We start from the raw sequence: 16,676 nt of genomic DNA, 5'->3' as shown, positions 1-16,676 counted from the left end.
ATTGAAGTTATCAAGTATTTTGGGCAATAGGTTGCATAGGTTGCATCAAGACTGGGCTGGGTAATTGTAGACAGAGAAAAGCCAAGACTCCAGATGTCATATACTTTCATTTCAGGGGTATACACAACTTTTAACAACCTCGTCATAGAGTTCACTGTCGATAAAATCGATTTCGTGGACTTCATCCGTTGGTAAACACGTTATGATAGCAGTAACGTTTGCTGATGCTTTGTTTTTCATTAATTCATCTTTATATTCCTTGGTGATGCTGTCTTTCAAAGCCATTTTTATTTTACTTGTGGTTTCCTCATAATGATTCTCGTGAAAGGGCACATATTGCATTTTTGTGTCATATGTGACTTTTTATCTGGTTTCAGTTACATTCACATCATACATCTCATCATTGGTATTTTTGTCTTCTATTAAAAAATAAAATCTTCTCTGTTATTTCTTAAGAAATGTGAAGATGTCCTGTTGTGGGACCATGATTTTCTCAATCTTATATTTTTTTTTCGTTATGATCTCTTTCTTGTTTGCCATACCTCCTTTCTCATGAGTATCGTTGTGATTTTGAACTTTCATAGGGTGGTAATGCTACCTTTTCTTCCGATAATTTCTTACTTGACCAATATATAATTGGGTGTGGATGGTACATTTTGAGTGTTAATTTTTATTCATGGAACTTGTTCAGTGCTGATTTTTTGTTCATGAAACTTGTTACATGTTGATTTTTCTCATTATGAAAATCGTTCATTGATTATTTCTCTTCGTGAAACTGCTTTTACTTATGGAACATGTTGCGTTTTGATTTATGTTTACGATACTTGCTGCGTGCTGTTTTTTTTTTCATTTGTGAAACATGTTTCATGTTGGTTTTTTCTCTTTGTGAAACATGTACATTAATTTTTCTCCTCATGAAACAGCTAAAAAACTAGCGCACAAGAAATATTCTGTTCTACTTTATCAAAAAAATAATGACCAGCATACACATTACAATTTTATTTCTTATTTCAAAAATATCAACGTAATGACATTAAGAAAAAAATGTGTTCCATTGTCTAAACAATTGTGCCCCTAACAAATAAACGAAACAGCAACGTGATGTAAAGGAACGTTTTTTATTCCAACAATGACACTTAGAATATTACACCTTATTAATATCTTTGAATAAAAACGTCCGTAGTCAAACATCCTCTCATTTAAAATCAGTACGTTCTTCTTGTGATAGTAACGGTTGTGAGGTATATCATGGTGATTGCAGATGAATATTAATCTAGTCTTTACTATAGCTTCTTCAACCCATGTATCGCTCACAAGTGTTATAGCCTCCAGAAAAAGCAGAAGGTTTCACTGGAATGTTCCCCATCAACTCCTTGAAAAAAAGAACTTTCCATCAATTCATCTTTATATTCATTGATAATATTGTCTGTCAATTCCCTTTTTACTTTGTCGGTAGTGTCGATATCCTGCCAAAGAATACCACTGGGAAAGCTGCGTCGTGTCTATGAGCAAGAAAATAGTAGGATTGGTACAGCCGCAAGCATATTTCATGTCATTTTAAGAAGCATAAACAAAATAATAAAAAAAAAGTTGAATAATTTTCTAAGTCCCCTGGTTGGGGGGGGGGGGGGGTGACTTCTGGTCCTTGAATGGAGACATGTGGAGACATGGAACCCAACCATTATAAGAAATTGTCTGTTCAGTATGCATCTGAAATCATCGTCGTATGCATATTCTCAGGACGGTACCGTAAATAATGCCCTGAAACAGGTCACTGTTAACACCTACCAAAAATCCAATTGATAAATCGAATGTTCAAATAACTTGTTACAATATTGTGACGCTTAACAGCAATTGGCCTGTGTCTGCTTGGGATGATAGCCCGTTTGTATGGTGAACAATAAAAATCCTTATATCCATAAACATAAAACTTCCATGCAAAAAAATCAAAATTAAGTAAAACACAGAATGATAGCCCACTTGTAGGGTGAACAACAAAAATCCTTACATTCATAAACACAAGACATCAACACGATAAAAAAAATCCTTACATGCATAAAAATAAAACATCCATTCAAAAAAAACATTTAATAAAACATGGAATGATGGCCCGCTTGTATGGTGAGCAATAGAAATCCTTACATCCATAAACATAAAACATCCATACAAAAAAAATTAAATAAAAACATAGAACGATAGCCCACTTGTATGGATTGACTATGTGTCTATACTGTGATTACTATAATGTGATTACTGTGATTACTATGTGGTTACTATATTTAGTAATCAAAATGTTAATATTATTTGATTTATTAAAGTTATAAAAGTAAAAAAAAATATATTTTTTCAGTAAAGTGCAAATTTTGTTCTGGCCTTGGGAAGGCATAGGGGTTTTACGCCCAACTTATGTTAATTTCTGCTCGTTTTGAGTTTGACTCGGTTAATAATTGTAATTTCTGTTTGTTTTGGGTTTCATTTATTTATCGATGCTGATTTGTGGAAGTTTTACGCTTGGTAGAATATTTTTATTTTAGTTTTGCTTATTTTTTGTTTAATGGAGTTCTCTACTTTTCTTTGAAAAACTTATTTTACGGAAAAAGTTTTTTTTAATTAATTTCTGTTCATTTTATATTGACATAGTCTTTTCAGGGGAAAATAAAATAATTCTTTAAATCTTTTCGTTTTTTAATACTTTATCGTTTGGCCTGCTATTTGTATGCTGGAGAAAAATTTTCAGCAATTTTTAACCACATACACCCTTTTAAAAATCTGGTCACAAATAGTACTGTTTTCTTTAGTTTCATACCTCCTCTAGTTGACCTGAAATGAAAAACTTGATACCATTCGCAAAAAAATCTGTTACAATCTGTTACAAATCTGTTGGATACACTTACGCTATTTTGATTTGGTTAAATTTTAAGAGCAGATATGGGAGTGTTGGCCTGGTAGGGTGGGAGTGGAAGGGGGATTAGTTGCCCTCATATCACTTTCGACAATTAAAAAGGGCATCAGCCCTTTCTATTTTCAATCAAATGTGACCTTTTCGAAGTTACCACGACAACTCCTTCGATACGAAGTGCCCTGGTCTAAACAACAACAACAACAAAAAAATAATACATAATACCCACTTCGATCTTTACTATAAAAATGTCAAGCCTTCCAATCACTTTCGACTATTGAAAAGGGCATTAGACCTTTCGATTTCCAATCGAATGAGCCCTTTTGGAAACGACAACGCTTTCTGTAATAACCTTATATGCCCCGGGAACATAAACCAAAAACCGGGACCTACAGTCTGTTCGGTGGGTTGTCAACCTCGAAAACTAAATTCCCAGAACTTTCTACTACAGCAACGAACACGCCTATCTCAAAATTTTGACTGGATATGTGTTGAGAAATTGTTAATATGAGAAGGGCGATAGTGGCTCTCCAATCACTTTCAACTATTAAAAATGGCCCTAGCCCTTTCAATTTCCTATTAAATGAGCCATTTTGAAGTTTCTACGACAAAAATTTCAATAAAAATCTTATATGCCCCCAGGTCATAACTTACAACCCTTGCCCTGAGTGCTGGGGGGGGGGTGTCATTCTCAAAGACCTAACTTCAAGAGCTTTCTACTACGTTGATCAAAATGGCTATCTGAAAATTTTGATTGGATGAGTTTGGAGGAATGGTGGGTGTGAGAGGGGGGTTAATTACCCTCTAATCACTTTTGACTATTACAAAGGGCACTAGCCCTCTCAATTTCAAATTGAATGAGCCCCTTATGAAGTTTTACGACAACTCTATCTATAAAAACCTTATATGTCCCCAGGGCAGAAATTACAACCTTTGCCCTTGGGGCTCTGGGAGGTTTGTCTTCCTTAAATACATAATTTTCAGAACTTTCAACTAAGTTGAACAAAATGGCTATCTCTAAACTTTGACTGAATGTTTTTGGGAAAATAGTGGGAGTAAGTGGGGGGTTAATTACTCTCCGCTCACTTTCGACTATTAAAAACGGCAATTTCAACTTCCAATCAAATGAGCCCCTTTTGATATTTCTATAACAACTTTCTATATAAACTTTATATCCCCCCAGGGAAAAACTTACAACCCTTAAACTGAGAAATTTGAGGGGGTTATCATCCTAAAAGACGTATGTGTTTGTGAAAATAGTGGGCTTGAGAGGGGCGATAGTCGCTTTCTAATCACTTTCAACTATTAAAAAAGGCACTAGCCCTTTCAATTTCCAATTGAATGAGCCCTTTTGAAGTTTCTACGCTTTCAATAAAAACCTTATACGCCCCCAGGCCATAACTTACAACCCTTTCCCTGAGAGCTGTCAGGGGGGGGAGAGGGGTTGTCATCCTTAAAAACCTAATTTCCAAAAGTTTCAACTACGTTGAATAAAATGGCTATCTAAAATATTGATTGGATGTGTTCGGAGAAAAGATGGGCGTGAGAGGGGGGTTAGTTGCCTTCAAATCACTTTCGACTATTAAAAAGAAAAGTGGCCCATTAAATTTCCAATCAAATGTGCCCTTTTTCACGTTTCTACGACAAAGATTTCAATAAAAATCTTATATGTCCCTAGGGCATAAATTATAACCCTTTCCCTGAAGACTGTGAGGGAAGTGTCCTGCTCAAAGGTATAATTTCCTGAACTTTGAACTACGTGGTACAAAATGGCTATCTCAAAATCTTTATTGGATGTGTTTGGAGAAATGGTGGGAGTGGAAAGGGTGTTAGTTGCTTTCCAATCACTTTTGACTATTAAAAAGTGCACTAGCCATTTCAATTTCCAGTCGACTGAGCCCTTTTTGAAGTTTCTACGACACTGCGTTATATAAAAACCTTATATGCCCCCTGGGCATTATTTACAACCCTTGCCCTGAGGGCTTTCAGGGCGGGGGTGTCATCATTAAAGACCTAATTTTTATAACTTAAAACTACGTTGAATAAAATGGCTATCTCAAAGTTTGGATTAGATGTGTTTGGGGAAAAGGTGGGCGTGAGAGGCGGGTTAGTTGCCCTCTAGTCACTTTCGACTATTTAAAGGGCACTAGACCTTTGAATTTCCAATCGAATGAGCCTTTTTTAAAGTTTCCACGACAAAACCTTCTATAAGAAACCTTATATGCCCCCAGGGCATAACTTACAACCCTTGCCCTAAGGGGGACTGTCCTCAAAAACATCATTTATATCTAGAAATCAACTACGCTGAAAAAATGGCTATATCAAAATTATGATTGGATTTGTTTCCGGAAATGGTGGGCGTGGAAGTGGCTTTAGTCGCCTTCCAATCACTCTCGACTATAAAAAAGGGCACAAGCTACTCCAATTTCAAATTGAATGAGCGCTTTTCGAAGTGTCTACGACAACTTCTTCGATACGAAGTGCCCTGCTCTAAAGGAAAAAATTTATAAATAATACAATGTGCCAACTTCATTCTTATATGCCCCCAGGGTATAACTTAAAACCCTTGCCCTGAGGACTGCGGGGGAGTGTCCTCCTCTTTATTTAGTCCCCATTTCTTGTCTCGTTCTTGAGTGTCCCCGTTCTTTACTTAGACAGCGCGATCGCGCTGCCTATGATAATGCAACAACTTTCTACATAAACCTCATATGCCCCAGGGCATAACTTAAAACCCTTGCACTGAGGGCTCTGAGGGGATTATCATCCTAAAAGACCTAATTTCCAGAACGTTCAACTACGTTGAACAAAATGGATATCTCAAAATTTTGGTGGGCGTGAGAGGGGCGTTAGTCACAATCCAATCACTTTCAACTATTAAAAAAGGCACTAGCCCTTTCAATTTCCAATTGAAGCTGCACTTTTGAAGTATCTACGACAACGCTTTCAATAGAAACTTTATATGCCCCAGGCATAACCTACAACCCTTGCACTGAGGGCTCTGAGGGGGTTATCATCCTAAACGACCTTATTTCCAAAACTTTCAACTACGTTGAACAAAATGGATATCTCAGAATTTTAAGTCGATGTGTTTGGGAAAATGTTGGGCGTGAGAGGGGCGTTAGTGGCTATCCAATCACTTTCAACTATTAAAAAAGGCACTAGCCCTTTCAATTTCCAAATGAATGAGCCCTTTTGAAGTTTCTACGCTTTCAATAAAAACCTTATATGCCCCCAGGGCATAACTTAAAACCCTTGCCCTGAGGGCTGTGGGGGAGTGTCCTCCTCAAAAACATATTTTCTATCTTGAAATCAACTACGCTGAACAAAATGGATATCTCAAAATTTTGATTGGATGTATTTGGGGGAATGAAGGGCGGCGGGGGGGGGGGGCTAGTTGCCCTCCAATCACTTTCGACTATTAAAAAGTAAAAAAGTAATTTAGTATATTTCATTAGGATTGAGCGTCAGAGAAACATATTAGAATAACATTAAGTTTATCATGCAAGCAACCCCTTTTTTCTACTGGCAGATCCAGCAGGAAAGTGATTTACAGGTTTCTTTGCTATTTCCAAGATTATTTTAAGATTACGTATTACAATTCTTCTTATGCTAGTGGGATTTCTTGCTATATTGGATCTTTACTAATAATTAATTAAAAAAACTTTTTCAACAAAATGAGTTTTTTAAAGATAAGTGAAGAACTCCATTAAACAATACATGAGCAAAAATAAAATCAAATAATTTACCAGGCATGAAACTACAACAAATCAGCATCGATTAATAAATGAAACCCAAAACGAAAAAAAAATTACAATAAATAACCGAGTCAAAATCAAAAGAGCAGAAATTAACGTAAGTTGGGCTCAAAACCTCTATGCCTTCCTAAGGCAAGAACATAACTTGCACTTTACTGAAAAAAAATAAATGTTTTTACTTTTATAATTTTAATAAATAAAATAATACTAACATTTTGATTACTACATATTAGTATATGTATATTAAACTGACAATGCACATTCATTTGTATTTTTTTCAGTAAAGTGCAAATTATGTTCTGGCCTTGGGAAGGCATAGAGGTTTGGAGCCCAATTTATGTTAATTTCTGCTCGTTTTGAGTTTGACTCGGTTATTTATTGTAATTTTTATTCGTGTTGGGTTTCATTTATTTATCGATGCTGATTTGTGGTAGTTTCATGCTTGGTAGATTATTTGATTTTATTCTTGCTCATGTTTTGTTTAATGAAGTTCTTTCCTTATCTTTGAAAAACTTTTTGTGGAAAAAGTTTTTTTTTAATTAATTTCTGTTCGTTTTATATTTACATAGTTTTTCAGAGAAAAAGAAAATAATACTTTAAATCTTTTCGTTTTTTTAAGAATTTATAGTTTGGCCTGATATTTGTTTGCTGGAGAAAAATTTCAGCAGTTTTTAACAACAAACACCCTCTTAAAAATCTGGACACAAATAGTAGTGTTTAATTGATAAATTAAACAAAAACTTACCAAGTTTGAAGTTTGATTGTAATTCTACTCCAAAGAAGGAGCGGCAGCGTAGCTGAGAGTTCAACTGAGATAGACCTTTGCAATCGCCTCAATTGACCAAAACAAACCCTGTATTTTAAAGTCTTTATAATATGGGGTGGTTAAGCTCATGATGAAACGCTGAGAGTTCAACGGGAAGGGAAATTGGGAGGGCAGTTGAACTCTCAGCTACGCTGGCGCTCCTTCTTTGGAGCAAAATTACAATCAAACTTCAAACTTGGTAATTGTTCGTTTAATTTATCAATTCTACTCCAAAAGGAGTGCCTTAGCTCCGCCTTCGAGTTCAACTGAGATTTTAAAGTTCAGCATGAGCTATACCAACACTAATGATGAATAATAGCCCTATTCATTAAAAGAGGCTGTTTTACAAAAATTCATTTATAGGAAGATATTTCAAATATAACAAATTACAGTGAATAAATTCAAAAGACAGATAACTGCTGACCACTTTCAATTGGTTTATTATAAAACCTTGCAAACATTTTGGCATTTGTCCAGCCTACATATTTTATGATTTGATCTACATCAATTCCTCTTGCTTTAAGGTGGGACGTTGAGGCAGACCGTGTGCTATGAACACCATAAACACTGATATCTATACCTGCAAGAAATAAAACTTCTTTTATCCATCTAGAAATAGATGACTTGGACGCAGCAGTATGAGGCTTACGATATGTAAGAAAAAGTGCGTCGTTTCTATTTGGATATGATGTCATTCTAATATACCTAGCTAGGTGCGTTGCCGGACACAGGGACGACTCTTGAAAAGGTCGAAATTTAACTATTGATTTGTTGTTGCCTGGTTTCGATTTTTTTAACAATACATTGATTTGAAAATCAAAACTTCTATCTTCATTATGTACCATATTACTAAGAGATAAATTGGTCAAAAACTAAACTCTTTCACAAGAAGATAAAATATATAAAACTGTTAGTTTTTGTGGTAGTGTCTGTAATTGAGGATTTTTGATATCCCAAGATGGCATTCTAAAGAGACCAAAAGCATATTTTACATCCAAAATACTATAAATCTTGGTAGACTAGGCCTTCTATTAAAGACACTTCGCATGAACTTCTTAGTGATGTGATTACTGCCTAACTGAAGGCTTTGTAAAATTGCCGATAAAGCACTCCTCGCAGTATTAATAGCACTGTATCCAACACCTGAGTGAAAAAGTTCCGTAAGAAATGTCAAAGTTTCCGGTAGAGTTGCCTCCAAGGCCTGGATTGTGTTTCTTCCACAAAAGTCGATCCATTTTTCAATGTAAACTTTGAACTGGCGCTTAGTTGAATCCCGCCACCCATCCATGATAATATCGACTGTAGAGGGAGAGTATCCTTGGTGGTTAAGCCCGTGCCGGAGACAACGCAAGCCGCTAGGTGTAACGTCTTGGACAATGGATGGTGCAAGGTCGGTTTCTGTGGGAGAGACAAAGTAAAATTATCATTTGGTAGAAATATTGGACTTCCTATTCAAAGCTTTAATAGTAAGGGATACCATATTTGTGTGGTCCAATTTGGAAAGATCAAAATACCAGTGGCCTGATCTGTTTCCACCTTCTGAAGGATCCTCAGAAGTAAACTGAATGGGGGGAATGCATAAAAGAAATAATGCTTCCAATTCATTGCAAATTCATCTACGAAAAAACATTCTGGATCTGGTTTCCAAGAAACAAATGGTTAAATCTGAAAATTTAATCTAGTCACAAACAAATCAATATCTACTCACTGACATACCAAAAAATTCAAAATATTAAATATTTCAGAATCCAATTTCCATTCCTTTTCATTATCAAATTTTCGTGATGCCTTATCCGCAATATCAGCAACCCCAGGCACATGTTCTGCAGATATCCATCATTTGCCCTGCAGTACTACCTGCCAGACCTTATTTGCGAAATAATTACAAAATTTAGATTTTGATCCTCCCATTTTATTTATATAAGCTACTGTGGTTATATCGTCAGAACGCAGCCAAACATGCATGCCTTTAATATTATGGGCAAAACATTTTAATCCCAGATAGACGGCCTTCGTTTCTAAGACATTGATAACCAATCTCTTCTCTTCTGAGGACCATTCACCTATGGCCGTTTTCATGGAACATTCATCCACGAGTGCCCAACCTAGTTTCGACGCATCACTACACAAATATTTGTCAATTTATCTAGACTCAATTGTCTTAGAAGCATGATTGGCAATATCGAACCACCATTGTAGTTCCGAATTTACATCGGATGTTAAAATTATCCTTGCCGAAAAATTACCCTTCGCGTACCTTAATGCTTGAGTTTTCAACGATTCCGCTTTTCGGTAATATAAGGGCCCTAATTCTACTGCTGGAAATGTTGAAACAAGAACGCCAAGAGTTTCAGCCAATTCTTGAATCGTAGTCAATTTTTGACTAAGAATTTTTGAAACCAAATGTATAACTTTTTTAATTTTTCTTTCCGGCAGGAAAATACGCATTGATCGCGAATCTAACAAAAAGCCCAGAAATCCTATTTGTTGGCTTGGAATGAGAACTGACTTTCCCGGGGGGATCAAAAACCACAGTTCTGACAGTAATTTCGCTGTTTCATAAACATTATTTTGACACTCTAAATATGACCTTCCCAAAAGGAGAAAATCGTCTAAATACGTAACTGACAAATACCCCTTTCTTCGAAGGAGAGAAATAACAGGTTTCATAAGTTTCTTAATAACCCTCGGGGCCTATTATAATCAATTTGGAATTTAATTAAACTAATAAAAAAGTTAAAATTTGAAAAAAAGCAAAATTTTATATTAAAAATCAACTGGGAATTAGTAATAAAAATCGACTAGGTCAATAGAGGCCATATAACAATTTTTTGCCATCAAAAAAACCGCAGAATGAACACTTTCCATTTTAAAATGGTAATATTTAAGGTTTTTATTTAAATTTTTAAGGTTAAGAATAAACCGGGTAGACCCATCTTTCTTTGGGACTTTAAAAACGGTAGAAATACAACGTATTTTCTTTATTCTGAATTCGGGTACTTTAACAATAACACCTAAATGAAATAAAATATCAACTTCCTTTCTTACAGCCTCAATTTCTTCAAACGTAAAACTTTTGTTTTTTGTTTTCAATGCTTTTAGTGGTGTTTTCTCAAATTCAATCTTATAGCTTGAGGCCACAATATTCAAAATATTCAAATCACTGGTTATTGACTGCCATTCTGAGATGTACTTACTAATTCTCCCAGCTTTAAAGTTATCAGCAAAATGTTGTGACTGTCTATTGAAATTAACAACAAAATCATAAAAATCAAGGTCGGGGTATGATAAATAGTACATACCAGCTATTTGCGATCCCTTTTCTGGAAATTCTGGAATTTGGACCTCTCTTGACTGTCCTGGCCCTGCTTTCTGCGATAATTTGGACGGGGGGCCTCGTTCTGCCATCGGCGATAACGGTAGGCCCCCCTTGCACGTTTTTTGGTTGTCCAAAAGATTTTTTCAAATCCGCCACGGATTTAGCTTTAGATGTTGTTTTGGCAATATCTTTGCCAAAAAGATACTCCGTGACTTTGACTTCAGGGGCACATAAAGCTGATGCTACAGTGGGATCTGGGCTCAATTCAAATTTCATTGCATGACGTCTTTTTAAACTTAGATCGTAATTGGTGAGGCCAAGCATGTGATCTGCATCTGTAAGGTTTTTGACAACTTTTTCTTTAATATCCTCATTTTCTGTCTCAAGAATCGCATTTTCTGCCTCTAAAACACAATAAATGTTGAGTGGGCAATTGTCCGCTGCACTTGAAGGGCCTTAGTATCCCTCTGTTAAGCCTGTGATGAGAGACTAGCCCAGATTTCACTAGTCACCTTTGGTGGACCAATTTTTTCGGTATTCCCAGGTCTAGGGTGGTGCTCAAATAACTCTTTAGTTTCACTAATTCCAAAGGCTCAGAAAAAGCTCTATTTGCAAATTTGGCAAGTTTCTTATGGATCTTAGGACCCTGTTTGGTACCAGAACGTTCGTCAGAAATCTTTTTGAATAGATCGTCATTTGACGTGTTTTCTTTTAATCTTTTACCTTTGTGTTTTTCCGGAGAAGCTTTGCGCTTTGTGTCATGGATTTTTGTGGGGCTCCGAGAGCAAGATTTTTTGTTCCTAGAACTAATTTCAGGGCTCCGAGAGCCATACCGAGCACGAGTTTGAAACTCTGGGCTCCGAGAGCCATTTGTTTGATCGCTATCACTCTCAATTGAGAGTATTCTGCGACGCGAATGAGCTTTATATTGCCTGCCACGCCTCTCACGATCATAATATTCATCGACTAAATTGTCCAACAATCCAATCACTAACTCACTATCACTCATTATTTAATTTGGTCTGAATCAAAGCGAATGCTAACGTCAACTGGGTTTGTTTTGGTCAATCGAGGCGATTGCGAAGGTCTATCTCAGTTGAACTCGAAGGCGGAGCTAAGGCGCTCCTTTTGGAGTAGAATTTAGTTTCATCCCTCCTCTAGTTGACCTAAAATGGAAAACTTGATACCATTCGCAAAAAAATCTGTTTATATTCTTTAATAGCTTGGATACACTTGCGATATTTTGATTTAATTAAACTTTAAGAGCAGAAGCAGCCCCGAAAGTTTGAACATGTTTGAACCTAATTTCAAGAACTTTCAACTACGTTGAACAAAATTGGTTTCTCAAAATTTTGATTGGATGTGTTTGGGAAAATGGTGGGCGTGAGAGGGCCACTAGTCGCTCCCCAAACACTTTCAACTATTAAAGAAGGAACTAGCCCTTTCAATTTCCAATTGAATGAGCACTTTTGATGTTTCCACGCTTTCAATAAAAACCTTATACGCCCCCAAGACATAACTTACAATCCTTGTCCTGAGGACTGTGGGGGGGGAAGGGTTGTCATCCTTAAAGACCTAATTTCCAAAACTTTCAACTACGTTGAATAAAAGGGATATCTAAAATATTGATTGAATGTGTTTTTAGAAAAGATGGGCGTGAGAGGGGGGTTAGTTGCCTTCAAATCACTTTCGACTATTAAAAAGTGCACTAGCCCTTTAAATTTCCGATCGAATGAGCCCCTTTTCAAGTTTTTACGACAAACTTTTCTATAAAAACCCAATATTCTCCTAGGGCATAACTTAAAACCGTTATCCTGAAGACTGTGGGGGGAGTATCCTGCTCAAAGGTATAATTTCCTGAACTTTGAAATGCGTGGAACAAAAAGGCTATCTCAAAATCTTTATTGGATGTGTTTGGGAAAATGGTGGGCGTGAAAGGAGCATTAGTCGCTCTCCAACCACTTTCAACTATTAAAAAAGGCACTAGCCCTTTCAATTTCCAATTGAATGAGCCCTTTTGAAGGTTCTACGCTTTCAATAAAAACCTTATACGACCCCAGGGCAATATTTGTAACCCTTGCCCTGAGGGCTGTGGGGGGTTGTCATTCTCAAAGACCTAGTTTCCAGAACTTAAAACTACGTTGAATAAAATGGCTATCTCAATGTTTTTATTAGAAGTGTTTGGGGAAAAGGTGGCCGTGAGAGGCGGGTTAGTTGCCCTCTGATCACTTTCGACTATTAAAAGGGGCAGTAGCCCATTGAATTTCAAATCGAATAAGCCTTTTTAAAAGTTTCTACGACAACGCCTTCTATAAAAAAAACCTTATATGCCCCAGGGCATAACCTACAACCCTTGCCCTAAGGGCTGTGGGGGACTGTCCTCAAGAGCATAATTTCTATCTGGCAATCAACTACGCTGAACAAAATGGCTATCTCAAAATTTTGATTGGATGTGTTTAGGGAAATGGTGGGCTTGGAAGGGGTGTTAGTCACCTTCTAATCAGTTTCGAATATTAAAAAGGGCACAAGCCAGTCCAATCTCCAGTTGATTGATCGCTTTTCGAAGTTTCTACGACAACTTCTTCGATACGAAGTGCCCTGCTCTAATGGGAAAAATTAATAAATTATACACTGTACCAACATTGTTCTTATATGCCCCCAGGGCATAACTTAAAACCCTTGCCCTGAGGGTTGTGGGGGATTGTCCTCCTCTTTACTTAGCCCCCGTTTCTTGTCTCGTTCTCGAGTGTCCCCGTTCTTTACTTAGGCAGCGTGATCGCGCTGCCTATGATTTATACAACAAATTTCTATATAAACCTTATATGCACCCAGGGCATAACTTACAACCCTTGCACTGAGGGCTCTGAGGGAGTTATCATCCTAAAAGACCTAATTTACAGAAGGTTCAACTACGTTGAACAAAATGGATATTTCAAAATTTTGATTGGATGTGTTTTGGAAAATGGTGGGCGTGACAGGGGCGTTAGTTGCTATCCAACCACTTTCAACTATTAAAAAAGGCACTAGCCCTCTCAATTTCCAATTGAATGAGCCCTTTTGAAGTTTCTACGACAAGGCTTTCAATAAAATATTTATATGCCCCAGGATATAACTTACAACCCTTGCACTAAGGGCTCTGAGGGGGTTATCATACGAAAAGACTTAATTTCCAGAACTTTCAACTACATTAAACAAATTGGATATCTCAAAATTTTAATTCGATGTGTTTGGGAAAATGGCGGGCGTGAGAGGGGCGTTAGTCGCTATCCAATCACTTTCGACTATTAAAAAGGGTACTAGCCCTTTAAATTTCCAATCGAATGAGCCTGTTTTTAAGTTTCTACGACAACACCTTCTATAAAAAACCTTATATGCCCCCAGGCCATAACGTAAAACCCTTGCCCTGAGGGTTGTGAGGGAGTGTCCTCCTCAAAATCATATTTTATATCTGGAAAACAACTACGCTGAACAAAATGGCTATCTAAAAATTTTGATTGGATGTGTTTTTGGGAATGATGAGCGTGGGGGGGGGGTAGTTTTCCTCCAATCACTTTCGACTATTAAAAAGGGCTCTAGCCCTTTAAATTTTCAATTGAATGAGCCTGTTTTGAAGTTTCTACGACAACGCCTTCTATAAAAACCTTATATGCCCCCAGGGCATAGCTTAAATCCCTAGCCCTGAGGGATGCGGGGGAGTCTCCTCATCAAAAACATATTTTCTATCTGGAAAACAACTACGCTGAACAAAATGGCTATCTCAAAATTTTGAGTGGATGTATTTGGGGGAATGAGGGGCATGGGGGGGGCTAGTTGCCCATCAATCACTTTCGACTATTAAAAAGTTTACTAGCCCTTCGAATTTCCAATCGAATGAGCCTGTTTTGAAGTTTCTACGACAACGCCTTCCATAAAAACCTTATATGCCCCCAGGGCATAACTTAAAACCCTTTTCCTGAGGGTTGTTGGGGAGTTTCCTTCTCAAAAGCATATTTTCTATCTGGAAATCAACTATGCTGAACAAAATGGTTATCTCAAAATTTTGGTTGGCTGTATTTGGGGGAATGATGAGTGTGGGGGGGGCTAGTTGCCCTCTAATCACTTTCGACAATTAAAAAGGGTACTAGCCAATGCAATTCCAAATCGAATGAGCCCTTTTCGAAGTTTCTGTGACAACTCCTTCGATACGAAGTGCCCGGGTATGGAGAACCAAAAAACAACACATTGTACCCACGTCGTTCTTTACTTAGGCAGCGCTAGCGCGTTGCCTATGATTGATTGAAAAGACTTTTTCCACAAAATAAGTTTTTCAAAGAAAAGTAAAGAACTCCATTTAACAAAAATTAGCAAAAATAAAGTAAAAAAATCTACCAAGCGTGAAACTACCACAAATCAGCATCGATAAATAAATGAAACCAAAACGAACAGAAACTACAATAATAAACCGAGTCAAACTCAAAACGGGCAGAAATTAACATAAGTTGGGTGCAAAACTCCTATGCATTCCCAAGGCCAGAAAAAAATTTGCACTTTACTGAAAAAATATATATGTTTTTACTTTTACAACTTTAATAAATCAAATATTAATAACATTTTGATTACTAAATTTCAGTATATTTATAATAAACTGAGAATGCACATTCATTTGTATTTTTTCAGAAAAATACAAATTTTGCTCTGGCCTTGGGCAGTCTTGAGGGTTTCGCGCCCAACTTATGTTAATTTCTGCTCGTTTTGAGTTTGACTCGGTTAACTATTGTAATTTCTGTTCGTTTTGGGTTTCATTTATTTATCAATGACGATTTGTGGTAGTTTCACGCTTGGTAGATTATTTGATTTTATTTTTGCTCATTTTTTGTTAAATGGAGTGCTTTACTTTTCTTTGAAAAATTTATTTTGTGGAAAAATTTTTTTTAATTAATTTCTGTTCGTTTTATATTGAGATAGTATTTTCAGGGATTAAGAAAATAATACTTTAAATCTTTTTGTTTTTTAAGACTTTATAGTTTGGCCTGCTATTTGTATGCTGGAAAAAAAAATTTCAGCCATTTTTGCAATATACACCCTTTTAAAAATATGGAAAAAATGGTACTGTTAAATTTAGTTTCATACCTCCTCTAGTTGACCTGAAACGGAAAACTTGATACGATTCGCAAAACAAATCTGTTTACTTTCTTTGATAGCTTGGATACACTTACGCTATATTTATTTGGTTAAATTTTAAAAGCAGAAGTAGCCCCGAAAGTTTGAACATAATACCCTCAGTCATTCTTGGGATACTGCTGAGATGCCTTATTGGGAATTAGAATTATCAAAGTGCATTTTGATTTAATTTTAAGGCAATATCTAGTTTTTAAACATAATGGGAAATTAGGAGAGTGGGAGTGGGAGGGTGGGTTTGGAAGGGGATTAGTTGCCCTCCAATCACTTTTGACTATTAAAAAGGTCATCCGCCCTTTCTATTTTCAATTGAATAAGCTCTTTTCGAAGTTCCCACGACAACTCTTTCGATACGAAGTGCCCTGGTCTAAACAACAACAACAAAAAATATTACATTATACCCACATCGATCTTTACTATAAAAATGTCCAGCCTTCCAATCACTTTCGACTATTAAAAAGGGCACTAGGCCTTTCGATTTTTAATCACATGAGCCCTTTTGGAAACGACAACGTTTTCTATAAACACCTTATATGCCCCCAGGGCATAAATTACAACCATTACCTTAGGTCTGTTAGGGTAGTTGTCATCCTCTAAGACCGAATATCCAGAACTTTCAACAACGTTAAACAAAATGGCTATCTCAAAATTTTGGTTGGATATGTTTGGGGAAATGGTGGGGGTGAGAGGGGCGGTAGTCGCTCTCCAATCACTTTCAACTATTAAAAATGGCCCTATCCC

The 16,676-nt window shown here is 36.6% G+C and overlaps 2 protein-coding genes and 1 pseudogene across 2 annotated transcripts in view; 2 read left to right on the top strand and 1 right to left on the bottom strand.

Moving 5' to 3' along the window:
* The window catches only part of LOC148947365 (uncharacterized), a 511,279-nt gene that overhangs the window by 306,472 nt on the left and 188,131 nt on the right, over positions 1-16,676 (top strand). The gene's annotated exons all lie outside the window — the stretch shown is intronic.
* LOC148947367 (uncharacterized) overlaps positions 1-16,676 on the top strand; it is a 75,709-nt gene that overhangs the window by 52,494 nt on the left and 6,539 nt on the right. The gene's annotated exons all lie outside the window — the stretch shown is intronic.
* On the bottom strand, positions 10,715-12,036 carry LOC148947368 (uncharacterized; annotated as a pseudogene).

This window comes from Artemia sp. Qi Xiang Cuo, chromosome 10 (assembly GCF_049724085.1).
Source record: "Artemia sp. Qi Xiang Cuo chromosome 10, ASM4972408v1, whole genome shotgun sequence".
Lineage (NCBI taxonomy): Eukaryota > Metazoa > Arthropoda > Branchiopoda > Anostraca > Artemiidae > Artemia > Artemia sp. Qi Xiang Cuo.
Note: the sequence above shows the minus strand (reverse complement) of the source record. Positions and strands in the feature narration are given on the sequence as shown.